Source organism: Tamandua tetradactyla, chromosome 13, assembly GCF_023851605.1.
Source record: "Tamandua tetradactyla isolate mTamTet1 chromosome 13, mTamTet1.pri, whole genome shotgun sequence".
In the NCBI taxonomy this organism is placed as follows: Eukaryota; Metazoa; Chordata; class Mammalia; order Pilosa; family Myrmecophagidae; genus Tamandua; species Tamandua tetradactyla.
In genome coordinates this window covers 2,437,036-2,464,975 of record NC_135339.1, presented here as the reverse complement: position 1 = coordinate 2,464,975, position 27,940 = coordinate 2,437,036, and the positions used below count along the sequence as shown (strand labels likewise).

General features: G+C 39.0%; 1 long non-coding RNA gene across 2 annotated transcripts; it reads right to left on the bottom strand.

The window, feature by feature from the left end:
• On the bottom strand, positions 1 to 27,198 carry LOC143652980 (uncharacterized). 2 transcript variants are annotated; one of them, XR_013160992.1, is made up of 3 exons: positions 26,535 to 27,198; positions 25,815 to 25,935; positions 1 to 330 (listed from the first exon to the last, which is right to left on the bottom strand). It is a non-coding gene; the product is annotated as an uncharacterized LOC143652980 (long non-coding RNA). The 2 variants fall into 2 exon arrangements; XR_013160993.1 differs by lacking the exon at positions 1 to 330 and adding an exon at positions 16,867 to 17,424.
• Positions 27,199 to 27,940: the final 742 nt, after the last annotated feature.

Genomic DNA, 27,940 nt, shown 5'->3' with positions numbered 1-27,940 from the left:
CTCAAATTTTTTAATTAAAAAAAAAAAAAGAAAAAGACTCCCTGGAGTCTTGGAGTTTTGAGGTCTGACCAGCCCCCAGATTGTACGTCTCAGAGTTGGGAGGCCTGAGGCCCCCGTGCTCCAGCTCCCAGTTCCCAGGAGGAAGGCTTGGAGATGGAGGCCCACCTCGGAGCTCTCTTGGCTTCTGCTGACTTGGGCAACCTCAGGGGACTTGGAGTTGTGAAGGTCTCGGGGCAGGCACTGCTGAGGAGGTGACCGAGGGCTTGACTGGGGGATCTCCGGACTCCTAGGTTTTGAAGGGATTTTTTGAAGGTCATCAGTAGCCTGGTGCTGGGAAGATGCAGAATGCTGAGTCAGTGTCTGGCAGCTTGCACTGGGCTCTAGCCAGACTCCAAGGAATACCATTAAAAACAAACAAACAAAAAAAACCACTATGGAATTTTCAACTGATTGCTGAAAGACTTTGTATTTTTTACTACAGCTTTAGTGAGGTATAACTCATATACTATAAAATTCACCCTTTGAAAATATACAGTTCAGTGGTTTTTAGCATATTTGCAGAGTTGTGCAACCCTCACTATTATCAGTTCCAGAACATTTTCATCACCCCAGAGAGAAGCCCCATGTCCAATGGCAGTTGCTGCCCATTACCCCTTCCCCAGCTCCTAGCGACCACTAACCTATTTTCTGTCTATGAGTTAGCCTCTTCTATTTCATACAATACTTGACTTATTTGCTTGGCTTATTTTGCTTTTCATAATATTTTCAAGGTTTATCCATGTTGCAACATGTATCAGTGATCTATTATTTTATATGGCTGCATACTATTCCATTGTGTGTAATACATTTTGTTTATGTATTCATGGACATTTGGGCTGTTTTCACTTTTTGGCTACTATGAGTAAGACTGCTATGAGCACTCATGTACCAGTTTTTGTGTGGACACATGTTTCAGGAACTGTCAAACCATTTTTCAACAGTGGCTGCACCATTTCACATTCACGCCAGCAACCTATGATGGCCTCAACTTCTCCACGTCCTTCTCTTCCTTATCATACAGCCATCCCAGTGGGTGTGAAGGGATGTTTCATTATAGTTTTGATTTGCGTTTCCATAGTGACTAATGATGTCTGTGCTGATTGGCCATGTGTGTATCTTTCTTGGATAAATGACTAATCAAATCCTTTGCCCATTTTTCATTTGGCTTATTTCTTTTCTTATTGTCAAAAGTATATGATTTTCCAATACTTTTTCCCATTCCGTAGGCTGTGTTTTCAATTTCTTGATGGTGTTCTTTGGAGAACAAAAGATTTTTATTTTGAAGAAGTCCAACTTAGCTTTTTTTTGCTTGGGTTGCCTAGCTAAGAAATGATGACCTAATTGAGGTCATGAAAATTTAGTTGTATGCTTCCTTCTAAGAGATTTAAAGTCTTAGTCTTTATATTTAGGCCATTGATCCGTTTTGAGTTAACCTTTGTATATAGTTTGAAGTATGGATCTAACTTCATCCTTCTGCATGTGGATAACTAGTTTTACCAGCACAATTTGTTGAAAAGACAACTCTTTCCCCAGTGAATTGTCTTGACATCTTTGTCAAAAATCAGTTGACTATTGAAGTAAGGGCTTATTTCTAGTCTCTTAATTCTATTACAGCAATGTACTTAGCCACATTATCTTGATAACTGCAGCTTTGTAGTAAGTTTTGAAATCAGGAATCATGAGTTCTCCAACTCCGTTCTTTCTCAAAAGGCCCCTGGAATTTTCTAAGGAATTGCATTGAATCTGTAGACCAAATTGCATAGTGTTTCCATCTTAAGATTAAGTTTTCCGAACCATGAACATGGAATGCCTTTCCATTTATTTAGGCCTTCTTTAATTTTACTCAATGATGTTTGGTTCTTTTTGGTGTACAATTCTTGTGCTTCTTTTGTTAAATATATTTCTAAATTTATTTTTTCTGATGCTGTGGTAAATGGAATTATTTTATTAATTTTCTTTTCGAATTGTTCAAGTGTTTAGAAATACAATCGGATTTTTTGCTGAACTTTTTATTAGTTCATAATAGTTTCTTGTGGTTCTAAGGAACTTTCTCTTCATTCTGGATCCCTTTTGTTTCTTTGTTGTTCATCACCCTGGCTAGAATAATGTCGAATAGAAGTGACGAAAACGGACATCCTTGTTTTGTTCCAGATCTTAGGTAGAAAATGTTCAATATTTCACCATAACGAATGGTGTAAACCGTGGGCTTTTCATAGATGTCCTATAGGAGTGTGGGAGTTACCACTTATTCCTAGCGTGTTGAGTGTTTTGAACAAGAGAGGGTGTTGGATTTTCTCAATTGCTTTTTCTGCATCTATTGAGATGATCGTGTAGTTTTGGTCCTTTGTTCTCTGTGTTTTGCATTGATTCATTTTTTTTTTTGAGTTAAATCAACTTTGCATTCCTGGATAAATCCCACTTAGTCATGGTGCATAATCTTTGTTATATGTTGCTGGATTTAGTTGGTGTGGTAGTTAGGTTCAGGTGTCAACTTGGCCGAGTGATGATGCCCCGTTGTCCTGTTTCTGTGGACTTAAATCATCAGTATGTGAAACTCATCTATAGCGGATTATATTTGCAGTGGTCTGAGGAGAGGGCCTTCCACAATGAGTGAGGTTTAATTTAGTTATCTGGAAGCTTAAAAAAGAGAGATCAGAAGAGAGCTCAGCAGCTCAGCATACCTCATCTCAGCACTTGCAGCTCAGGCCAGACATTCGGAGATGCAGAAAGGAATCATTCCAGGGAAAGTGGTTGGAACCCGGAAGCCAGGAGAGAAGGCCAACAGACATCACCCTGTGCCTTCCATGTAACAGAGAACCTCAGATGAAACTTAGCTGCCTTTCCTCTGAAGAACTATACATTTTTAACTAAATAAATCACCTTATTAAAAGCTGATCCGTCTCTGGTGTGTTGCATTCTGGCAGCTCTGGCAGGCTAAACCTGTTTGTTAGTATTTTTAGTATATATTGATAAAGGAAATCAGTCTGTAATTTTATTTTTTGCATGGTATTTGCCTAGTTTTGCCAGCAAGGTAATGCTGGTCTCATAGAAAGAGTTGGGAAGAGTTCCTTCCTCTCCTATTTTTTGGAAGAGTATGTGAAGGATTGATGATAATTTTTCTTTAAGTGTTTTTGTAGAATTTACTCATGAAGCCATGGGGGCCTGAATTTTTCATTGTGGAAAGTTTTGGATTACTACCTCAATCTCTCTACTGGTTCCTAGATCTGCTCGAATTTTCTGTTTCACCTTGCATCGTTTTGGTGGTCTGTGTTTTCCCAGGAGTTTGTTCATTTTACCCAGTTATCTAATTCGTTGGCATACAAGTTTTCACAGTATCCTCTTACAATCCATTTCACTTCTGTTAGGTTGGTAGTAAAGTCCAGCCTTTCATTTCTGATTTTGGTAATTTAATTCTTCTCTCCTTTATCTTGTTCAGCTTAGCTGAAGATTTGTCAGTTTTATTGATCTTTATAGAGAACCAACTTTGGGTTTATTTTATTTTCTCTACTGTTCAATTTATTTTCTTTATTTCAGGTCTAACCTTTTGATTTCCTTCCTTCTGCTTGCTTTGCACTTCTTTTTTTTAACCATCACAATACTTATTTATATGTTAGAGAAGTTGCAGATTTACAGAAAAATCATGCATAAAATACAGATTTCCCATACACCACCCTATTACTAATACCTTGTACTTGTGTGGTACATTTGTTATAATTCATGACATCACATTTCTATGGCTATACTATTAACTATAGTCCGGGTTTACAATAGGGTTCACTGTGTTTTATAGTCTTGTGGTTTATTTATTTACTTTTTTGCATGGGCAGGTACCGGAAATTGAACCCCGGTCTCCAGCACAGTAGGTGAGAACTCTACCTGCTGAGCCACTGTGGCCCACCCCTGCCCTATTTTCAACTACTCATTTAAGTTTCTTCGGTAGTGTTAGATCTATTCAGTTTTCTATTCCCTCCCTTTTGTTAAATTATATTTTTTGAGGAAATTGCCCATTTTGTCTCTTAAGTTTTCATATTAATTAGTATAAAGTTGTTCATAGTATTTTTATTTTTTTATTTTAATTAATTTAATGCTGACCTTCAGAACGGCAGAATTCCTACTCTGAGCCTGAGGTGACACACAGTACCCAAAGTTCCAGGGAAATGCCAGGTTATACATATACAGAACAGCCTCTCAAAATCTGGAAATAACAATTACAGCTCCGGATTAAATGCGACCACTGTAAGTGCTTACGATCTAGGCCCCAATTTTCTCTTAAGTATTTTTAAATGAGACCACGCAAGATTTGCTCTTCTGCTTCTGGTTTGTTTTGTATCACATGATGTCCCATAGGTTCATTCACAGTGTTGCCTGCCTCGCGTTGCTCCTTTCTGTAGCAGCACACTACTTGGTCATAGACAGGTATTCCGCATCGTTTGCCACCCTACTTCTCAGTCAGTGCATCCTTCAGGCACCTCCACCCACTGGGCATCATTTATAATGCCCAGAGTCAACAGGCCATCGCTCACATTAGCCTCACTTAGTGCTATAGTCATCAACACTCTCAATTTTAGACAATTTTCATTGCTCCTAAGAGAAAGGTAACTGATACACATACCCTCACCGAACAGAAAATCCAAACCTTCCCTTAGCCCTTGTTCTCCCCTGCCCCATTATTTACCCCGGTAGTGCTGTGGTACTGTTGATGTCTTCCTGTTAAACACAGCCTATAGCATGCTTCACACCTATTTCACCCTTATTTTTCTAATGTATTTGTATGGAAGGTTAGGTTATCAATTTGAGATCTTTATTTTAATACAGACATTTACAGTATGAAATTTCTTCTAAGCATCACTTTATCTGTATCCCATAAGTTTTGGTGTATGAAGCTTTTGTTCTCATTCAATTTTCCTTGTTAGTTCTTCTTCGACCCATTGATTATTTAGGAGTGTATTGTTTTGTTTCCACAATTTGTGAAATGTCAAAATTTTTTTCTGATATTGACTTCTAATTTCAATCAATTGAGTTTGGAGAACAAATTTTGGATGGATTTCAATCCTTTAAAATTTATTGCGGCTTATTTTATGGCTTCCCATATGATTTAATCTAAAGGATGTTCCATGTGCACTTGAGAAGAATCTGTATTCTGGTGTTGTTGAGCGGAGTGTTCTATAGATGTCTGTTAAGTCTAGGTGGCTTACAAAGCCATTCAGTTCTTATATCTTCTCATTTATCTTCTGTCTAGTTGTTCTATCTATTATTTAAAGTGGGATAGTAAAGTCTCCCACTACTATTTTTTTTTTTTTTGGTGCATGGTCCAGGAATTGAACCTGGGTCTTTTGCATCGAAGGTGATGCCTTCGGAACCACCTGTGTACCCTCCCACTACTTTTAATTGTCTATTTTCTCTCTCAATTGTGTAAATTTTTGCCTCATTTATTGTGGACTCTGTTGTTAGGTACACATAAGATTTTAATATTTATGATCTTCTGATGGATAGAGACTTTTATCATCATAAACTGCTCTTCTCCTGGAAACAACTTTACTTTAAAGTTTATTTTGCTTTGATATTGATATAGCTACTATAGCTCTCTTTTATTTGCATAGTATATCTTCTTCAATACTTTTAACCCATTTGTATCTTTTAATCTAAAGTGCATCTGTGTAGGGTGGGCCACGTGGCTCAGTAGTCAGAGTTCTCACCTGCCATGCCAGGGACCTGGGTTTGATTCCCAGTGCCTGCCCATGTAAAAAAACATGAATAAAGTGCATCTATGTAAAAACGTATATTGAATCTTTTAAAAAAAACCCATCTGTCATTCCCAGAAGTTTTATTGCAGTTTTTAATCTATTTACATTTAGTGCAATGTCTGTTATTTTGCTACTGGTTTTCTAAGTCATATCTTTTTGTTCCTCTATTCCTCCATTCCTGCCTTCTTCTGTAGCAAATAAGATGCTTTCTAGTATACCACTTTTTTGCCCTTGTTTCTTTTACTATATGTTTTCTTGGTGAGTTACCAATTATTTTCTTACTGAGTCCCTGGGGATTACAATTCACATCTTAATTAAACAATATAGTTTGTATTAATAACAACTAATTTCATAATACACAAGAACTCTGCTTCAATATAACTGTGTTTCCTCCCTTATTTTGGGCTTCTACTGTTATACGGATTACATCATTATACAGTATTAGCCCATTGACACAGTTGTAGTTATTGTCTTTTGAAGTTATCTTTTCAAGAGACAACAATAAGAGAAGAAAAGAATTACAATCAAAAACACATTTACACTATAACTTTGAAGTTATCTTTACTGATGATCTTCACTTCTTCAAACAGATTAGTTACTCTCTAATGTCCTTTTGTTTCATCCTGAAGGACTTTCTTTAGTATTTCCCAAATGCTAAAACTATAGGACTAGTTTTCTAGCAACAAATTCAACTTTTTTTTCTTGGACTGTCTAAATTTCTCTTTTGTGTTTGAAGCATAGTTTTGCTGGATATAGAATTCTTGGTTGACAGTTGTTTTTCCATCAGCACTTTGAATAGTCATCCTACTGCTTTTTGGCTTCCATGGTTTTTTGATGAGTAGTCAGCTATTAATCTTATTGAGAATCCCTTGTGTGTGATGAGTTGCTTTTCTCTTATTGTTTTCAAGACTCTCTTTGTCTTTCGACATTTTGACTATAATGTGTCTAAGTGTGAATCTCTTCATATTTATACTACTTGGAGTCCATGGAACTTCAGGGATGTGAGATTGTTTTTATTAAATTTGATAAGTTTTATTATTTCTTCAAATATTCTTTAAGATTCCCTCTCTTTCTATTCTCCTTCTGGACTCCCGTTATTTGCATGTTGGTACATTTGATGTTGTCCCACAGGTTTCTTAGGCTTTGTTCATTTTTCTTTGTTTCTTTCTATTCCTCAGGTTGATAATCTCAGATCACATAACTTCAAGTTTTCTGGTTCTTTCTTCTGTTAGTTAAAATCTGCTTTTGAGCATCCTAGTGAACTTTAAATTTCAGTTATTGTACTTTTCAACTCCAGAATATCCATCTGATATTGTGTATTTATTGAAATTCTTCTCTGTATTGGTGAAACATCATTGTCAGACATTCCCTTAATTCTCTAGGTGCTTGATTATATTTACGATGGCTGATTTGAAGTCTTTGTTTAGTAGGTCCAATCTCAAGCCTTCCTCAGGGACAATTTCTACTGACTGATTTTTCCTAGGTATGGACTATTTTTTTCCTGCGTCTTTTTATTTCTTGTTGAAATGTGAATATTTAAAGTAATGTTGCAACTCTGGAAGATTAGTTATTGCTGCTCCTGCAGCTGCCTTTTGTTTGCTGACTTTCCTGAATTACTTCCACGAAGTTTGTATTCTCTGTCAGACGCAGCTACTAAAGTCTACAAAGGCTTACATAAATGCTTTGAACCAATAAGTCTCCCAGCCTTTTCCAAAGGGCTGAGTGTGCGTGTGCACATGTGTGCACACATGTGTTGGGCACATCTTCAGTGCTCAAGCATGAAGTTTAAAAGTGCGCACCTGAACTTTTCATTTTCTGCTTGTGAAGGTAAGAGATGAGGTCCTTCTCAGTTCTTCCCTAGGTATGCACTGAAACCTGCACGTATATGTGACTCTCTACATTTGCATGAATATTTAAGTGCTTTACAAAGCTCCATATGAGTATCTCATTCCCCAGTATTTCCCTTAGGTGTTTTTTGTTTTTTTTTTGTCAGCCTCTTGTTATTCCTAAAATGTATTGCAACTTAGACTGTTGAAAGCCTTTGGTTAATTTCCAGGGTTATGAAAAAGTTGATTTTGATAATTTTTGTCAGTGTTCTCATTGCTCTTATTGAGGAGTGGATTTTCAGAGGTCTTTACTCACCATTTGGAGAGTGCTCTCATGACATTCTTATTTATTTATTGACATGGGCAGGCACTAGGAATTGAACCCGGGTCTCAGGCATCTCATGGCATTTTTAAAGAGAGTATAATTTAGAGGAGAGAACTCCTCATATTCTGAGTTCAAAGAAGATCACAGATGCTTATTACGTCAGAGCCTTGGTGAAGCCCTTGCCCAGCCACCATTTTCAATGATGAAGCTCTTGTGGGTTCAGAGACAAATAGGGTCCTGCCTTAGGCCTAATGTCTAAATTGCATGGAGGTGGTCCGTGTTTCCTTCCCCTAATAACCTCCTTTTTCTCTCCTTCATAAAGGGAAAGCCTCCTTTCTCTGATTGTATTGGTCTGCTTTACTGGAGAGCAGATCAGTAAATAAACGTTATCATATTCAAGACTATGGTTTGGCTTCACAGTAACTTCACATGAAGTTAGAAAGTAGAATTCAGGGTCTAGAAGTGTCACTCTACTAACTTTATCTCTCCTTGTTCTCTTTTCTTCATGTGTTGCTTTGGGCATGGGTAGAAATGTCAGGATTTTGGAGTAGAAACCTTGATAAGGTCTGAGCTTGGATCTGCGTTAATGCAATGGGCTTAAGCTGCCTTTCTTGACCAATGGTTTTACACACTACAGATCAACTTCTTACTCTTGAGTTAAGACTTTTGCAAGCTTAGACCTATTCTTCTCACTCCTACTCAGCCAATGTTGATAATCATGGGTTTACCTAAAGCATTATTGAACATCCCTTTCAATGGTATTTTCCAAATGGTCAGACATGACAGAGAACATCTCATTTTCTCCTTGCAAACATCTCCTCCAGAGCTTCCTGCCCCCTCCCGTAGACTGATCTGGTCTAGCTGCTCCCTATACCCCCAATTCAGCTCCTGTCAAGTGAGGCTCCTCTACTGTCCTGAGGAAATTTCCTTTGCCACTGTTTTGTTGAATCTTTTCTCTTCTGTACTTTCATCTTCCCCCTTCTTGGTCTACCCTTTAATTTTACTGATGCACGCCTTCCAGAAACCTCCTGAGAGAGAGCATATGAGGTATCTTTATTATATTCTACTCAGTTGATACCTTTGATGATATAGAATTTAGTCCAAAGCAATTTTACTCATAAATGTGAAAGTATTCATCACTAGCATTTAACTACTTGAGTTGCTCTGAGGGATTCTAATTCAAATCCGTTTTTGTGTGACTTGTGAAATCCCCCGCTATCTGAAAACCTTTAAGATGTACTCCCTAAACCTGGTATTCTGAAATTTCAAAATAATGTTCCATGGTGTGTGTCTTTTTACTGGTCATTCCATGGACTCTTAATGCAAAGATTCAATTTCCCTTAAAGTTCAGGAAATTATTTTCTATTTTAAAGTATAATTTCCTTTCTTCTGTTTTTTTTTTTTCCCGTAGCTTTCTAATTGGAAATCTGATATTCTGATTATTCAGATTCAGGACTATTAAATTTTTTCCTGGTGGAGTGACTCAACATTATCTTCTAACCTTTATATTGAAGCTTATATTTGGTACATTATATTTGTTTTAAAATTTCTAACATCTTTTTTTTTCAATTTCTGTTTGTTCTTTATTTATATCATCCCATTCTTGTGTCATAGATGCAATATATCCTTTAATCACTTTCATGGTACTTATTACAGACTTTTAGAGTTTTCTTTTGATCCATGAATTAATGGGTTCTGCTTGTCTGTCTGTCTTCCTGTTTTGATCACTGTCACTCATGTCTCTTATGATTGACTTTTAACAATTGGTTCAAATATAAGAGTGAGACTCTAAAAAATGGAACCAAAACTTCAGTTTCAGTTCTGAAATGTATAGAGCTTGGCTGATGTCACTTGCAACCTTACAGGAAAAAGCTGGGCAAACCAAAAGTCAACCTACTTTGGACCCTTAAGAGAACTGAAATTGTGCCAAACCAAATATTGAGGGTCCAGGTGTGTCTGAGAGATCCAGCTTCCCAGATAAGCTTCCATGGAGCAGAAGCAGCTGGAATTCATAACTGTTAAGAACACTTAACTGGTTATTTAAGGTGGTCATCACAGCAACTCCACGAGATTCTCATGGTGAGGACTGAGAAATACCCACTTGTGGCCCTGGCCTGAGGGAAGGGGCCTCTGAAAAGCCACCCAGGCTCTTTTCTCTAATGAAGGCCTCATGTACAGGATGAGGAATTTGCCAAAGGGGAATTCTGGAACCACTTCCAAGGAGAAGAAGGAAATTTTTCCCTGCTCTGGAATTCCTGTCTTATGTTCTCTTATGAAACAAAGTCCACAGGAGACAGAACTTCAAGAAAATAGATTGGGAACACTGCAGCCAGGAACGGGCAACTGGAGGGCAGAGAGAAGCACTTGTGGAGGTCACACTCCGAGATACAGTCCTACCAAAATGCTGAGACTTAATCAGAATATGATGTAATGGTTCCCCTTCCCACTGCCACTGCCACAAGTTCCAGGATAATAACGGCAACGACAGCCAAGGGAGCTACAAGGCACAAACTCCCTCTGAGGAGGAATATAAAAATAAGCCCCAAAGCTAAGAGGGGAGACAAAAATAAGGATACTAGAGGAATTTGGTACTGATAGCTTCCACAGGCAAACACAGTTATGCTCCTAGCCAGATTAACACAAATTCCTGTACGTCTTATGTGTTTCAGAATCTATTGTTCCAGACTTCCAATGAAAACTTTCAAGGTGTGCTAAAAGGCAAGAAAAAACACATTCTGCAGAGACAAAGCAAGCATCAGAACCAGACTCAGATATGACATGGATATTGGAATTATTATACTGGGAATTTAAAATGGCTCTGATTTATGTTAGAGGCTCTAACTGAAAAAGTAGAAAACAGCAGAAACAGATTGGTATCAGCAGTGATATGGAAACTTTAAGATAAAAATCAAAATAGAATGTTAGAAATAAAAAAAAAAACAGGAATAAATAGTGCTTTTGACAGGCTCATCGGCAGACTCAATACTGTCAGTGCGTTTGAAGATATGCAACAGAAAATTTCCAAATTGAAATGCAAAGAGAAGAATAAAAAGATGAAAAAACAAAACCCAGAACTTCCAAGAACTATGGGACAAATTTCAAAAGCTACAACATGTACATAATTGGAACACAAGAAAGAATAGAGCAAAAGCAAATATTTGAGGCAATAATGCCAAGAACTTTCCAAACTTAATTGCAGGCACCAAACCTCAGATCCAGGAAACACAGAGAAAGACATGCAGAATAAATAAGTAAAAAGATTACATCTAAGAATATCATATTAAAACCTAGAAAAACAAAAAAAAGAGAAAATATTGAAAGCAGCCAGAGCAGAACCACCAATTACCTATAGAGAAATAAGGATAAAATCACAGTGTACATATTATCAGAAACTAGGTAAGCAAAAAGAGAACAGGGGAAAGTGTTTAAAGTATTGAAAGAAAAAATACCTACCAACCTAAAATTCTATGTACAGTGATGTTATTATTCAAAAGTGAAGAAGAAACACTTTCTCAAACAGAGAAAATCTGTGAAGATTCCTCAATAGCAGACCTTCTCTACAAGAAATTTTGAAATATTTTCTTCAGGCAGAAGGAATATGAAATAGGCTACGAACTTGGATATACATAATGAAAGAGTGTGGAGAAAGGAATAAATAGAGATAAAATCTCCACTTTTCTTATTATTAATTAACCTAAAATATAACTACATGCTTAAAGTAATAATAGCACCAGAATATTAAATGATTATAGAATATGGATGAGCAAAATGATTAAAAGTAATGTTGCAAGGTACAGGACAGAGAAATTGGGAATATTCTGCCACAGGGCATCTGCACTACATGTGAGGAGGTGGAGTGTTATGTGAAGGTGAAGTTACATTAGTTAAAAATGTATATTATTAACTCTGTGGCAACCACTAAGAAAAGTTTTAAGAGAAGTATAGTTGATGCATTAAGAGAAAAAATGAAATGGAATAATATAAAAGTGTTCAACTGAAACCAGAGAAGGCAGAAAAAAGAACCTTCTGTCAATGAATAAGAAACAATTACAAACATGGTAGATATTAATTTGTATGTATCAACAGTCACTTCAAATGTGAACGGTCTTAAATACACCAATTAAAAGACAGAGGTTTTCAGAGTGTATAAAAATCAAGACCCTACTATAGAGCCCCACTTTAGATATAAAGATAGGTTATTTTTAGTATTAAGTTGCTAGGGATAGGTTAAAATCAAATGGATAGGGCGGGCCACAGTGGCTCAGCAGGCAGAATTCTCGCCTGCCATGCCAGAGACCCGGGTTTGATTCCCAGTGCCTGTCCATGCAAAAAAAAAAAAAAAATCAAATGGATAGATAAAAAAAGGTTATGCTAAAAATCAAGAGAAAGCTGGTCTAGTTATATTATTTACAGACAAAGCAGACTATAGATTAAGGAAAATTATCAGAGATAAAGATGGCATTACATAAAGTGGTCCAGGAAGATAAAACAGTCATAAATGTGCATGCACCTAACCAGAGAGCATCATAGTATGTGAGGCAAAAACTGATAAAATGGAAAGGAGAAATAAGCAAATGTACTACTGTAGTCGGAGACTTCAAAATAATCTTTCTGTCAGTAACTGACAGATTACGCAAGCATAAAATCAATAAAGATATAGGTGACCTAAATAGCATTATCAAAAACTTGATCTGATTTGTAGTTACAGAATCATTCAGTGATAATACAATACAGATTCTTCTCAAGCTCGCAAGTAACATTCACCATATTATATGACCATATTCTGGGCCATAAAACAGATCTGAATTTGTTGGAAAGAACATGAATCACTCCAAGTATGTTGCCACACTGGAGTGGAATTATACACTAACAGGAAGGTAGCTGGAGAACCCCAAATATGTAGAAGGTAGTGCAATTCTAAATAATATAGATCAAAGAAGAAGTCTCGAGATATTAATATATTTTTAACTAAATGAAAATAAAAATACAAATTATCAATATTTGTGGGGTGCTGCAAAAGCAATGATTAGAGGGAAATTTGTAGAATTAAATGCATATATTAGAAAAGAAAAAATATGTAAAGTTAACTTAAGCTTCCAACTTAGGAAACTAGAGAAAGAAGAGCAAGTTAAGCCTAGATCAATCAGAAGAAAAAATAAAACTTAGATCCCAAAATCAAAGAAAATGAAAAGGGGAAAAATAATAGAGGGGAAAAAATGAACCCAAAGCTGGTTCTTTGAGAAGATCTGTAAAATTGTTAACCCTCTAGCCACATTAACAACAACAAAAAAAGGAACTAGAAGACATAAATTACTGATATCAGAACTGATTGAGGAGATATCATCTCATGATTGTTAAAAGAATAATAAAGGAATACCATGAACATGTCCACAACTTTAATGAAACGGACCAATTCCTTGAAAGAAATAAACTAACAGAACTCATACAAGTAGAAATACAGTAATGTAAATAAAGGAGCCTCTATTACAGAAATTGAACTGATAATTAATAACCTCCCTTCTTTCTTTTGTGCCCCTGAAGAAAAGGACAGTCTAAACCCTGACGGTCTCACTTGTGAATTTTACCAGTTAAGGAAGAGATGATACCAATTTTCTGCAATCTCTTTGAGATCATGCAGTTTTTGGTAAAGGAAAGTGGAGGGTTGCTATTATACGTACCTAAAAATGTGGAGGTGCCTTTGGAATTGGGTGCTGGTAGAAGAATTCTGAAGTTCTTGATATAAAAAGCCTTGATTGCTTTGAAGGAACTACTGTTAGACTCTTTTAGACTGTTGCTTTTTGTAAAAAAAAGGAACGAAGATATGTCAATATGTTAATGTAAAATATGAGAAGGAAGAAAAAGAAATGTGGATATTAAAGGTACTTCTGCTGAAGTCTTAGAAGGAAATGATGGACATGTTACTGGAAACTGGAAGAGAGGCGATCCTTGTTATAATGTGGCAGTGACCGTGGCAAGTGTGTTCTGATGCTGGATGGAAAGAACAACTTGTAAACAACGAACTTAGACATGTAGCTGAGGGGATTTCCAAGCCGAGTATGGAAGGTGCAGTCTGGTTTCTCCTTGCTGCTGATGAGAAAATGAGAGAAGAAAAGCATAAGCTGAGAACTGAGATGTTAAACACAAAATAACCAAAAATTGATGGTTTGGAAAATCTCAGTTTATCTAGGTATTCTGGATTCTTGGCTTATCTTCTGATAATAGGGCCAAAAGTGACTCTACCAAGACCCTCTCTGAGCTCCCAGGAGGTGAATTCACACAGAACAGGTCTGTTTGTAAGGGTGTGACTGAGCAATCCTTTGCTAAAGAGCACGTGGCTGTGTGTGGACCCAGTCAGCCATCTCAGAGGAAGTCAAGATTGGAAAGGTATCTGTCTAGAAAGGGCCTGTGGAAAATCCTTCTATATGATAGTGTGGTCCCCCTTGAGTTTCATGGAAAATTGACAATGTTTTTTAGAATGTTACATTCTGTATGAACAGAAGTACTGCCAGTCAGGACTGAAAGGGACAGAGATGGAATTAATTGAAGGAAAAATGGTTTCCATGGCAGAACCATAGAATCAAAGGTCGGTATCCAAGTGATCTCCTTGGACCAAGAAAGAGGGCCTACCCAGCATGTGTAGAAAAAGTAGGCCAGTCCCTGTGGCTTGGGGGTGGGGCAGTCCTTCTGCCCAGATGCGTGGAAAGGGTAGGTCTTCTGCCCAGGCATTTGGAAAGGGCAGAGCTTCTGACCCAGGGATAGTTCAGCTACCACCCCAATGTTCAGAGAAGAAGGGGTGTCTATGCCCAGACATTCTGAGCACAGTTTGGTCACCATCCAGTGCCTGGAGAGAGAAGGATCTAGGCTCCAGCATCTGGGGAAAACATGGCCACTGCCCCCATGCTTGGAAAGGGAGGGGCTACTGCTCCAGCACGTCCAGAGGGCAAAGCATCAATCCACAGATGACTCACAGACCTTGAAATCTGATGGCGTTTGCCTTGCTGGGCTTCAGACTTGTTTGGGATCCTATTTTCCTTCCAATTTTCCCCCTTCTGGAAAGGGGATGTCTTTCCTGTGCCTGTCCCACCACTGCATTTTGGAAGCAGATAACTTGTGTCCCAGATTTCACAGGTCCACAGACAGAGAAGAATTTTGCTACAGGATGGATCATGCTTCTAACTTATTCTGATGAGACTTTATACTTAGAGTTGTTACCTAAATGGCTGTGCTGTTTTGAAATATTATTTACCCTGTGTCATGGTCAGGTTCATGTGTTAACTTGGCCAAGTGGTAGTACCTGTTTGTCTGGTTGGGCAAGTGCTGGCCTGTCTGTTGCTGTGGTAGTTAGATTCAGTTGTCAACTTGGCCAGGTGAAAGCACCTAGTTCTGTTACTGTGGACATGAGCCAATGGTAGGTGAATCTCATCTGTTGCTAATTACATCCGCAGTTGGCTAGGAGGTGTGTCTGCTGCAATGAGTGACGTTTAACTTAATTGGCTTGTGCTTAAATGAGAGAACGCAATGTAGCACAGTCTAGCAGCTTGGCATTCCTCATCTCAGCACTTGCAGCTCAGCCCGGGCCCTTGGAGATGGAGAAAGAAATCACCCCGGGGAAAGTTGTTGGAACCCAGGGGCCTGGAGAGAAGACCAGCAGAGACCATCCTGTGCCTTCCACGTAAGAAAAGAGCCTCAGTGGAAAGTTAGCTGCCTTTCCTCTGAAGAACCAACAAAATAAATCCCCTTTTATTAAAAGCCAATCCATCTCTGGTGTGTTGCATTCCGGCAGCTAGCAAACTAGAACAGTTGCAATGAGGACATTTCATAGAATTAGATCATGATCACTTCAACTGTATCCACAGCTGATTCCATTTGTAATCAGCCAAAAGGGAGTAGTGTCTTCTGCTTAATCTAATCACAGGAAGCCTTTTAAGGAGGGTTCAGAAGAGACAGGCTCTTCCTGTTTCAGCTGGCGAACCTCTCCTGTGGAGTTCGTTCAGACCCTCCATCGGAATCGTGGGCTACACAGCCTGCCCTGTGGATTTTGGACTCTGCGTTCCTGTGGTCACGTGAGACACTTTTATAAATTTTATATTTGTGAGTGTTCCCTGTTGATTCTGTTTCTCCAGAGAACTCTTAACTAATACACCCTGAAAAGTCATGTTTTAATCGTGATCCAATCTTGTGGAATGCAGCTGGTTTTTTTCATCCTGATTCAATACTAAGTTGGAAAATTTGATTAGGTTATCTCCATGGAGATGTGGCATGTCCAATAGTGGGTGTGACCTTTTGATTAGATGATGTGATATCATCCATTTCAGGTGGGTCTTAATTTGTTTACTAGAGTCTTTAAAAGGGGAAACATTTTGGAGAAACCTCAGAAATGACAGCCAAAAGAGAAGAGCTGACACAGATGCCGACACTTGGAGTTCAGAGACGTAGATTTCTTTTTTTTACATGGGCAGGCACCGGGAATCGAACCCGGGTCCTCGGGCTTGGCAGGCAAGCATTCTTACCTGTTGAGCCACTGTGGCCCGCCCAGAGACGTAGATTTCGGAGATGCTTGCAGCTCAGAAGATGTCACCATGAGATGTTAAGTAAGCCAGAACCTGGAGAGAGCCAAGGGAAGCCAAGAGATGAAAGCCAGCTCAGAAGAAGCAAAGTGAGAACCCCCATAGGAACAGAGGCTGAAAGCAGCACAGCCCAGGGACAAGGGACCAGCATGCTTTCCCAGCTGACAGAAATATCCCAGATGCATTGGCCCTTCTTGAATTAAGGTATTTTTTTCCTGGATGCCTTGGTTTGGACATTTTTATAGGCTTAGAGCTGCAAAGTTATAGCTTATTAAATTACCCTTTTTTAAAAGCCATTCCAGTTCTGGTATATTACATTCTGGTAGCTTGCAATCTAAAACAATGGCTTAAGACTCCTGGGATGTTGTAATGAAATGAGTGTATTCCGCATGTGAGAAGAGTAGGTCTTTGGGGGTCCAGAGGGGAGTGCGTGGTAGTTGGAATTATGTGCCGCAGCAAACACAAGTTCTTAATTTTACTCTGCTTTCCTGTGGGTGTGAGCACATTGTCAATAGGACCCATTGAAGTATTCCTTTTAGTAAGGCGTGACCCATCTGAATGAGGGTGGTTCTTAGTTTGGATGGCTGGCCAGCACCAGGATGTTACTCACCATGGTGGGACGCAGGTTTTCTAGCCTTAAAAACTGTGAGACTTTAAATTCCCATTGTTCAAGTGTGTGTGGTATTAGTCAGAGCAGCTCTGGAGAACGAAGAAATAGAGGACTCGGACAGCACTGTACTCCAATCAGACTAACAGACATTTATAGAATACTCCATCTAACAAAGCAGAATGCACACTCTTCACAATTGTCCCTGGACCATTCTCCAGACAGACCATATCTGCAAGGCCATAAAACGAGTCTCAATAAGTTTTAGAAGAATGAGGTCATGCAAAGTCTCTTTTCTGATCACAATGCAGTGAAGCTGGAAAACAATACAGAAGGAAAATGAAAATTGACAGGTATGTGGAAATTAAACAATACATTCTTAAAAAAACAAATGGATCAAAGAAAAATCAAAAGGAAAATTAGAAAATACTTTGAAATGCTTGAAACAAAATGTAACACACGAAAATTTATGGAATGCAGTGCATGCAGGGCTTGAAGAAACTTTATGGTGGTAAATGCGTTCATTAAAAAAGAAGAAAGATATTAAATCAATAACCTTTACACCTTAAGAAACAATAAAAAGAATAAATTAAGCCAAAGATAGCAGAAGGAAGGAAATAATAAAGATTAGAGCAGAGATAATGAAATGGAGATGAGGAAAACCAACAGAGAATCAACCAAACCAGAAGCTGATGCTTTGAAATGATCAACAAAATTGACAGACTTTAACTAGACTGACTAAGAACAAAAGAGAGAAGACACAAATAACTAATATCAGAAATGAAAGGGGGACATTACTACCATCCTTATAGAAATCAAGCAGTTTATAAGAGAATACCATGAACAATTGTATACCAACAAATTAGATAACCTAGATAAACAAATTCCTAAAAATGCACAAATTACCTAAACTAACTCAAGAAGAAATAGACTATCGGAATGGACCTACAACCTGTAGAGATATTGAATCAGTAATAAAAAACTTACCAGTGAAGGAAAGTCCAGGATCGATGGCTCCACTGTTGAATTCTACTGAAAACTTAAAGAAAAATTAACACCCCTCCTTCTCAAACTCCTTCAAAAGTAGAATAAGAGAGAAGACTTAACTTATTTTTTTAGGGTTAGTGTTACTCTGATACCAAACTTAGAAAGACACCACAGAAAAGAAAACACTGAACAATCTTGTTTATGAGCATAGATGCAAAAATCCTCAACAATCTATTAGCCAGTTGAATCCAACAAAATATTAAAAGGGTTATGCACAACGACCTGCTAGGATCAATCCCAGGAATACAAGAGTGGTTCAACGTAATTAAATGAATCATGGTAATACACCTCATTCATAGAATAAAGGAAAACGATCATCTCAATTGACAGAAAAAAAGCATTTGTTCTAGTTTGCTAGCTGCTGGCATGCAACACACCAGAGATGGATTGGCTTTTAATAAAAGGGGATTTATTTTGTTAGTTCTTCAGAGGAAAGGCAGCTAACTTTCCACTGAGGCTCTTTCTTACGTGGAAGGCACAGGATGGTCTCTGCTGGTCTTCTCTCCAGGCCCTTGGGTTCCAACAACTTTCCCCGGGGTGATTTCTTTCTCCATCTCCAAAGGCCTGGGCTGAGCTGCAAGTGCTGAGATGAGGAATGCCGAGCTGCTTAGGCTGTGCTACGTTGTGTTCTCTCATTTAAGCACCAGCCAATTAAGTCAAACGTCACTCATTGCAGCAGACATGCCTCCTAGCCGACTGCAGATGTAATTAGCAACAAATGAGGTTCACGTACCATTGGCTTATGTCCGCAGCAACAAGACTAGGTATGCTCACCCGGCCAAGCTGACAACTGAATCTAACTAACACAGCATTTTCAAAATCCAACACTCTTTCATGATGAAAACTCAGAAAACTGGAATAGATGGGAACTTCCTCAACATGGCAAAGGACATTTATGAAAATCTCGGTGGTGAAAGACTGAAATACTTCCCCCTAAGAGCAAGAGTAAGATAAGGATGCCTAATTTCATGACTGCTAGTCAATGTTGTTCTGAGAATTATAGCCAAAGAAATTAGGCAAGAAAAAGAAATAAATGACATAGAAAATTAGAAATGAAGAAATAAAGCTATTTCTATTTGCAGATAGCATAATGTTACAGACAGAAAATCCCAATGACCCCCCCAATAAAATAAAGACTACTAGAACTATTAAACTAATACAGCAAAGTTGCAGGATATGGGATTAACACTCACAACTCAGTGCATTTCTAAATACTAGTAATGAACAACATATAAAGGAAATTAAGGAAACAATTTCATTTACAATAACATCCAAAACATGCTGGGTACATAGGAATAAATGTAACCAAGTAGGTACAAGACTTGTTCACTGAGAACTACAAAACATTGCTGAAAGAAGTTAAAGAAGACCTAAGTAAATGGATTGGAAGACTTCATTTTGTTAAGATCGCAATATTTTGTAAAGACAGCAATATTCCCCAAAATGGTTTTGTGGGACCAAATTTGATATAATCCTCTTAAGACCCAAATGGACTTTATTGCAGAAATGAATAAGTTAATCCTAAAATTTGCATGAAATCGCAAATGACCAGGAACAGCCAAGGCAAATCTTGAAAAAAGAATAGAGTTGAAGAACTCACACTTACAGAGTTCACGACTTACTACAAAGCTGCAGTCACCAAAACAGGGTGCTACTGGCATAATAATAGACAGACAGATCAATGGAGTTGAATTGAGAGTCCATAAATAAGCATGTATGGCCAATTGATTCTTAACAAGGGTGTTAAGACCTCTCAAAGGGGGAATAGTGGTCCTTCAACATATTGTGCTGGGACATCTGGATATCCACACGGAGTTGGGCTCTTACTTCATGCCATATGCAAAAATGGACTCAAAATAGACCAAAGACCTAAATATAAAAGCGAAAACCATAAAATGCATAGAAGAAAGCATAGCGGTGAATTTTCATGAACTTGAACTTGGTAATGATTTCTTAGATATAACACTGAGCATACATTTGACAAAAGAAAAAATAGACAAATTGGGCTTCATCAAAATGAAAAACGTTTATGCTTCAAAAGACACCACCAGGATAGTGAAAAGACAGCCCACAGGATGGGGTGCAAATCATACATTTGTGTCTTTGTGCACTGTGACAAATAATGCAGAATGGGTTGGCTTAAGAAACCAGAATTCATTGTCTTACAGTCTAGAGGCATCAGGTATTGACTTTCTCCAAAGTTTGCAGCATTCCAGCATCTGCCATCACCTGGCCTCTCTCTATCTCTTTGCATCTGTTTATCTGATTTCTGCTGGCTTCTGGCTTCTGGCTTCTACTGACACACAGCATCCAAATTTCCTTTGCTTAAAAGGATTTCCGCCATATGAATTCAGGCCCACCCTGATTCAATTTGGTCTCATCTAAATAGGATATTTGCAGATTCGATTCACAAATGAGTTCAGACCTGAACTAATAATCACATCTTCAAAGTCCTGTTTGCAAATGGGTTCATAGCCATAGGATTATGGATGAAGACTTGAGCATGCCTTTTGTGGGGTACACGATTCAAAGTGATAAAAAAGACAACTAGCACAATTAAAAAGTGGGCAAAGGACCTGAGTAGCCTGAATGGACACTTCTCTAAGGAAGATATATAAATGGCTGATAAGCACATAAAAAGATGTTCAATATCCTTAGTCATAAGGGAAGTGAAATAAAAACTAAATGATATACCATTTCTCATGCACTAAAGTGACTAGAATCAAAAAGTCGGATGATAAGTGTAGAGTATTTGGAGAAATTGGAATCCTTGGTCACTGCTGGTGAGGATGTGAAATGGCACAGTTCCCTCAGAAAGCAGTCGAGTGGCTCCTCATAAGGTTGAGCATGGAGTTAATGTGACCCAGCAATTTCACTCCTAGGCATATATGCAAGAGAATTGAAAACAGGTACTCAAACTTGTCCCCACAGGTTCACAGCAGCAGTATTCTCAATAACGAAAAGGTAAAGACAAACATGATGTCTATCAATGAACTGACAAACAATTTGAGGTATATGCATACAATGGAGTGTTGTTTGACCTTAAGAAGAATTAAGTACTGATACCTGCTATAACATGGATGAACCTCAGAAACTTTATACCAAGTGAAAGAGGCCAGACAGAAAAAGGTCACATATAGTCTAATTCCATTTATATGAAATGTCCAGAGTAGGTAAATTCATGGAAACAGAAAACAGGTTTGTGGTTGCCAGGAAGCAGGGTGACGGATAAATGGAGAGTCACTGCGTAATGAGTGTGGAGTGTCCTTTTGGGGTGACGAGAGCATTTTGGAATTAGATAGAGATGATGGCTGCATAACATTGTGAACATATTGAATGCCGCTGACATGTCCGCTTTAAAATGGGCCTTAAATGGTTAATTTTATTTTATGTGAAATTTTTTAAAAGGGGGAAAAAAATGACACCATTAAGGGGATGAAAAGGCAAATCACACAAACTGGGAGAAAACATTTCCAAAACATCTATCTGCTAAGGGACTTACATCCAAATTATAGTAAGAACTCTTAAAACTCAACAAGGAGAAAACAAACAACCAAATTTAAAAATAGGGAAATGATCTAAACACACACTTCACTAAAGAATATATGCAGATGGCAAAAGCACATGGAAAGATATTTACCATCCTTTGTCATTAGGGAATTTAAAATTAGGACAATGAAATACCATCACATACCTAATAGAATAGCTAAAATCCGAAGAACCCTGACTAACCACTGGGAGGGTTGAGGATACAGAATAACAGAAGCTCTCATTTGTTGCTGGTGAGAATTGCAAAATGGTTCAGCCACTTTGTAAAACAGTTTGTCAGTTTCTTACAAGGCTAAACATAGTCTTGAACACATTTCCCAGCAATTGTGCTCCCCGGTTTTTACCCAGCTGACTGGAAAACTTATGTTCACACAAAAATCTACACATGAGTATTTCTAGCACCTTTATTAATAGTCGCCCAAATTGGAAGCAATAAAGATGCTTTTAATAGGTGAACAGATAAACTGTTATATCCATACAATGGAATGTTATTTAGTGATGAAAAGAAATGAGCTATCAAACCATGAAGAGACATGAATGCATCTTAAATGCATATTGCTAAGTGAAAGAAGCCAGCCTGAAAAAACAAACAACATACTGTGTGATTCTAATTATATGACATTTTGGAAAAGGCAAAAACAATGCAGATGGTGAAATAGTGGTGGGTGGGGGTGGGGGGTGGTTGAATAGGTGAAGCACAGGGTATATTTTAAGGTGGTGAAACTGTTGTGTACAATACTATAATGGTGAATATAAGATATTAAACATCTTCAAAACCCATAAAACTTTACAGCACAAAGAGTAAAATTTAATGTATGGAGATTTTCAAAAGCCATTTAGGAGGTCAAAAGATTCCAGGATGGAATACAGAATGTGACAGAAGAATCTCTAGGTATTGCAAATACATGAAGCAGCCTCACTGAAGAGGGTGGGGGAATAAGTGCTGGCCTAGGGAACTTGGGAAATGAGTGGTGTCAGTCACACCGAAGACAGAGGGAACTATACGCAAGCACTGTACTATGACTGATAAAACTGTTACCCATGGGGAAACAGGTTAACAGCCCAGATCCTGCTATACATGTACACTAGAATTAAACAATTAAGTAAATGGCTATCAGATGGTGGGAGCCAGCTGTCTCACAGATGGAGGGAGAGGCTCCAGTTAAGCAGAGAAAGGTAGAACGATTGACATGGTGATAGAGGATTAGAGTTGGAAACACCCACATGAACGCATGTGAACCTTAATATAGGTACAGATGGTTAAAGATAAAATATTTACAGATACTTGGACATACCGGAGTTAGTATACACACATCTATTTCCTTTTCAGTGGAGAGGACCTAGAAGCAACAGCACCCCAATAGCGGTGTGCACGCCCAGCACCCCAGTCTTGGTTTCCAATTTTGTGCTCCAATAGAAGGAACCAGTGCCCCCTGGAGAAATGGCTCATTCTAAGACTTGGGCAGGGAATATACAAGATGAGCCTAGAACATCTTTCCAGAAAGTATGAAAGTGCTCAAAAAATTCTGCAATAATGAGGATATGTCAAAGGGATATAGGAACCCACTGAATACTTCCAGTGGCCAGAGTTGAAATGATTTGAGCAACAAAATAAACAAACTAAATGTAATTATTCCCATGGCATAGAATTATCCTGACATGATTATGGAATTAAGTAATTAAGTAATTTTATCATCAGTGTTATAATGATGATTATTTTACCGTTATGTTTGCGATTTTTGTACATGTGTGAATTTATAAAGTAAAACATTGCATGCTTTATATGTTGGTATATCCCTGCATGAGAAAATATAAGATGAACACACGATTATATGTGAACACAAAATTGTGGTTACAATTCCACAATTTTAGGTTTTTCCTTCTAGCTGCTACAAGACATTGGAAACTAAAATCAGTATAATGATTCAGCAGTCATATTCATTCATTAAATCCTATCTTCTATGTTATAACGCCACCTCCTCCTTTGATCTTTCTCCCAATCTTCAGGGGTATTTGGGCTATGCCTATTTTAACTTTTTCTTATTGGAAGGGGCTGTCGATGATATCGGGTAGGGGATGGTACTAGTTGATATTCTTTGAGAGGTTGGCCCCTTTTCTTCAGGACTTATCTGGCCTAGGAACCCATCTGGAGGTTGTAGGTTTCTAGAAAGTAATCACAGTGCATGGACCTTTGTAGAATCCCAAATAGAAGCCTGGGTTTTCTTTAGGGTTAACAGGAATGATTTTGGTTAGGGTTTGGCAAACTGTGATAATTAGCAATGACTAGCTGAAGCTTGTAGCCTCCAGAATATCCTCTGGACTCTATTTGAACTCTCTCAGCCCCTGATACCTTATCTGTTACAATTCCTTCCCCCGTTTTGGTCAAGAAGGCGTTTCGATGCCAGCTATCTTTATTTCTAATACCAAGCATGGCACCACCAATGAGTTATGCTGCTGTTCTGCTCACTGAAGGATTCTGCGCTCCCATCAATAACCCTTAGCAATATGATTAGGTTGACCATGGAGGAAACTGATGTCATTGCTTCTACCACCACTTTCACCTAAACGAAAAGATAGGGACTTCCTAAGGCTTGGAGACTCCTCCCTTTTGTGTGTTGCAGTAGGTACTCTGAAAATCAGAAAAACTGAAGAGCAGGAAAGCTCATGCTACAGTGACCCAAAGTGTATCATTGTAAAGAATTGTAACTAGGCACGTTGACTGCTTTCGTTTTTGCCTTTGGACTAAATCCCAGGAGCTTGAATGGCAGAGATGTTATTTTCACAGAGAAGCTTGGGTTGATGGAATCCAGGGTTCCATCTCAATGGTCCCATAAGTATGATATTCTATGTTTCTAATTTTCACTTATCACAGGACAAAAGCTGTGATAGGAATATTTTTTCAATAAATTTAGAAGACATAGTAATTTTAAAAGTACAATATTTTCACTTCCGAAGTATCTTTTATCCTCTTAATTCTACTGCCCAGTATTATCTGCTACTAATGAGGTTTTGTGCACATTCTTTTGGGGTACGTTCATAAGCAATGTGCAAACGGTTTTGGGGGAGACCATAATTTGAGTTTCCCTTTTAACACTCTCTTGAGTTCTTGTTCCAATTTGGTTATATAGCTTTACCTCTCCTGGGAAAGGAGAGGTAAATTTATTGATTGCACATTTTTCTTTAATACATCTTTATATTTGCCACAAATTTTCTGTGCAATAAACATGCTTCTCTGTAAATTATTTTGAATTTGTCCCACTACTTCATTGTGACTTCAGATTGTTGGGGTAAAGGATATGCAAAATTTACATTTTATGTGAAAATTCACTTTCCCCTTTATTGCAAGGCATTGTCTTCTTTCCCCAGTGTTTGTGAATGAGCAGTCCCTGTTTCCTACAATTGTGCAGATATAATGTCTTTCACAATGTAGCAGAATGTCAAGCTTGACCATCATCACCTCATTAACAGTTGTATGTATTTCACTTCCCTCCATGTGTTCATTTTCCTTGGAATGTCTTCATTTCTCTTGGAATTTTAGTTACTTTGTTACTGATTTCCAAGGGCTCATTTAGGACTAATGATGTCAGCCTTCTAATTTTCGTGCACGGCACATGAAATACTATGTTTTCTTCCCATTTAATTGTTTTGCTATTTTATTTTTCAGTTGTACTAAGAAGTGATGTATTCAAATATAATCATTTCCAGTTGCTAAACAAACTAGTTTTGGACTATAACCAAAAGCATAAAATAAATATCCATGAGTCTACCCCAATATAAAGAAATGATTGACAAGATAAATGGAGGAGAGGAGACATAACTCTCCTGTGCAGAAGAATTCCAAATAATTTTTGCAGATAGTCCACAATTAAGGAGGTGGCGCCCTCAGGGTGGGTTAGCCATAGTGACTTCCATCCAGGGAACACAGCAGAGAAAATAAAAGAGTAGCTTTACAGTGGAGAAACCTGACAAACCCTCTCCTACACCAGGTGACCAGGCCAATGTCAGGGCCAGGAGCATGTCGCTGGTCACAATGGATGAGAAGGCATTCCCCCAGTCTAATCATGGGAAAACATCAGACAGACCCCAGGTGAGGGACATTCGATGAATTACCTGACCAGCAGTCAAAACTCTCAATGTCGTCCAGATAAGGAAAAGCTGAGAAACTCTTCGGAGCCAAGAGGAGCATAAGGAGATGCGACAACTAAATGGACCGTGCATTTCTGGGTGGGATCTTGGACAGAGAAAGGACATTAGTTAAAAGCTAAGGGAATATAAATAAAGTATGAACTTAGTAGTAATGTAGCAACATTAGTTCATCCGTTCTGACAAATGTAGCAAACTAATATAAGATGTAATAATAAGGGAAGCTGGGATTGGGGCATATGATGAGAATGCTCTATTATCTTTGCAATAATTCTGCAAATCCAAAGCTGTTCTGAAATCAAAAGTCCATTTAAAAGGTGGATTGGAAGCTGTACATGGGAAGACATGATGGAAGAGCCAACATTATAGTCAAAGGATCCTTTCTTTAATGTCAGTGTTTACAGACCTTTTCTCTGGGGCTATTCAGTTTCCCCAAATAAAATCCTGCAATTTCTGGCCTGGGAGTATACGACTGGATGGCATGCAAGTGGTTACGTGGGGACAAATGGAGAATATGGCATTGTTTAGTGAGTGGGCAAACTTTCACTTGCCCACGCCACATTTTCAATCTGGTCCCTCCCCCTTCTCAGGATACATGTGATATTCCCAAGACCAGGACCTCTCGGGTGCAGCTTCTCCCGGGACACCCCCCCTCCTGCAGAGGGGTCCTGGGGGTGCTGGACTCACAAGGTTGGATGCTTTTGCTTCTCGTTGTGTTCCTTCCATGAATCTTCAGGCCCTTTCCCTTCCGTATTTCACAAATGTGTCAGCATCACTTATTCTTTGGTCTCTTCTGCGTTCTCATTGATTGGCCAGTTGGTTGATTTGTTCATTTGCTTTTTAGTTTTCTTTGTAGGTTCAAATTTCTGTATTTATTTATGGTCAATTTGGTGGGATTGGGGGAGAGAGTAAAAATGAATTGTTCCATCTGCCATGTTTGACCAGAAGTTTCACCATGTTCATTCTGCAGGAAATTTGGGGCATGGCCTCTGTGACCCTAAATTCCTGGGGCTTAGAGCTGGTCCTGAGGCTCCCGACACACTTAGGCTATCCAGAAATGGGTAGGAAAAATGCTGGGGCTGAGAAAGTAAGTCAGAGACCCAGCTTCCGTGAGGGCTCCAATTCCCCGAAAACCCATGATCTTGCAAGAGGGGTTGCAATCCGGGTGGGCTTCTCTGAGGCGGCGGCTCCTGTGTGTTGGGGAATGCTGTGACATCTCTGGTCTCTCTGCGGGAAAAGAATCCCTCCCTCCCAGAAAGGCCAGCCAGCACCTCATCCCGGCAGGGTCCTAAAGACACTCTGATGGCAAGTGGGTGTTAGCCCCTCCTAACATGGCTTCCGGAACCGCCCCTTCCGGACACATGACTTCCAGAGACCCGCCCCTTCCGGACACCTGACTTCCAGAGACCCGCCCCTTCCGGACACCTGACTTCCAGAGACCCGCCCCTTCCGGGCGTCACCTGACCCACTTACTTAAACACTGCCCACGCCATCACTCAGGCGCCGTCTCGTGTTCCCGGTTCTTGGAGTCAGTGAGTTCTGCCTGGGAGCGCAGAAATAAACCCGCCCGCTTTAAATTTCCGGGTCTACCTTCCCTCTTTCTCACCCTTTCACCTCCTAAACCTTTCAGTGGGAGCTTAGAGGAGGTGGGGCTCACCCAGGGTCTCTGGCGAGGACCTCCAGCTGGACCCCTGAGCCAATTTCAAGCGAAGGCCCCACCCCTGTGGAAGTACATAAGGAAATAGATAAAGGTGCTGCTTCCATGGGCTTCTCCTCACGCAAAGAAAGCTGAACGCTGACACTCAGATCTGAAATGGTCTGAAAGTGGATTGTGAGGCTTGAGAGAAGAACCCAAAGGGAAGGCGTGGCAAAGCTCAGCCAGCCTGCCTTGGTCCCCTTGGGTCTGTCTGTCCCAGGCCTCCTGTGCCTGGCTGTCCACCTCCCACCCACCCCCCAACATACACCCTTTCACTGAGGGTGGCAGTGAAGCCGGGGGAGGCAGCCCCACTTTCCCACCCTTCCCATCCTGATGTCCTCTCATGGTGTAAAAGTGTCCTTGTTGCTGGATGACCACGTTGTCCCCGTAATCCCTA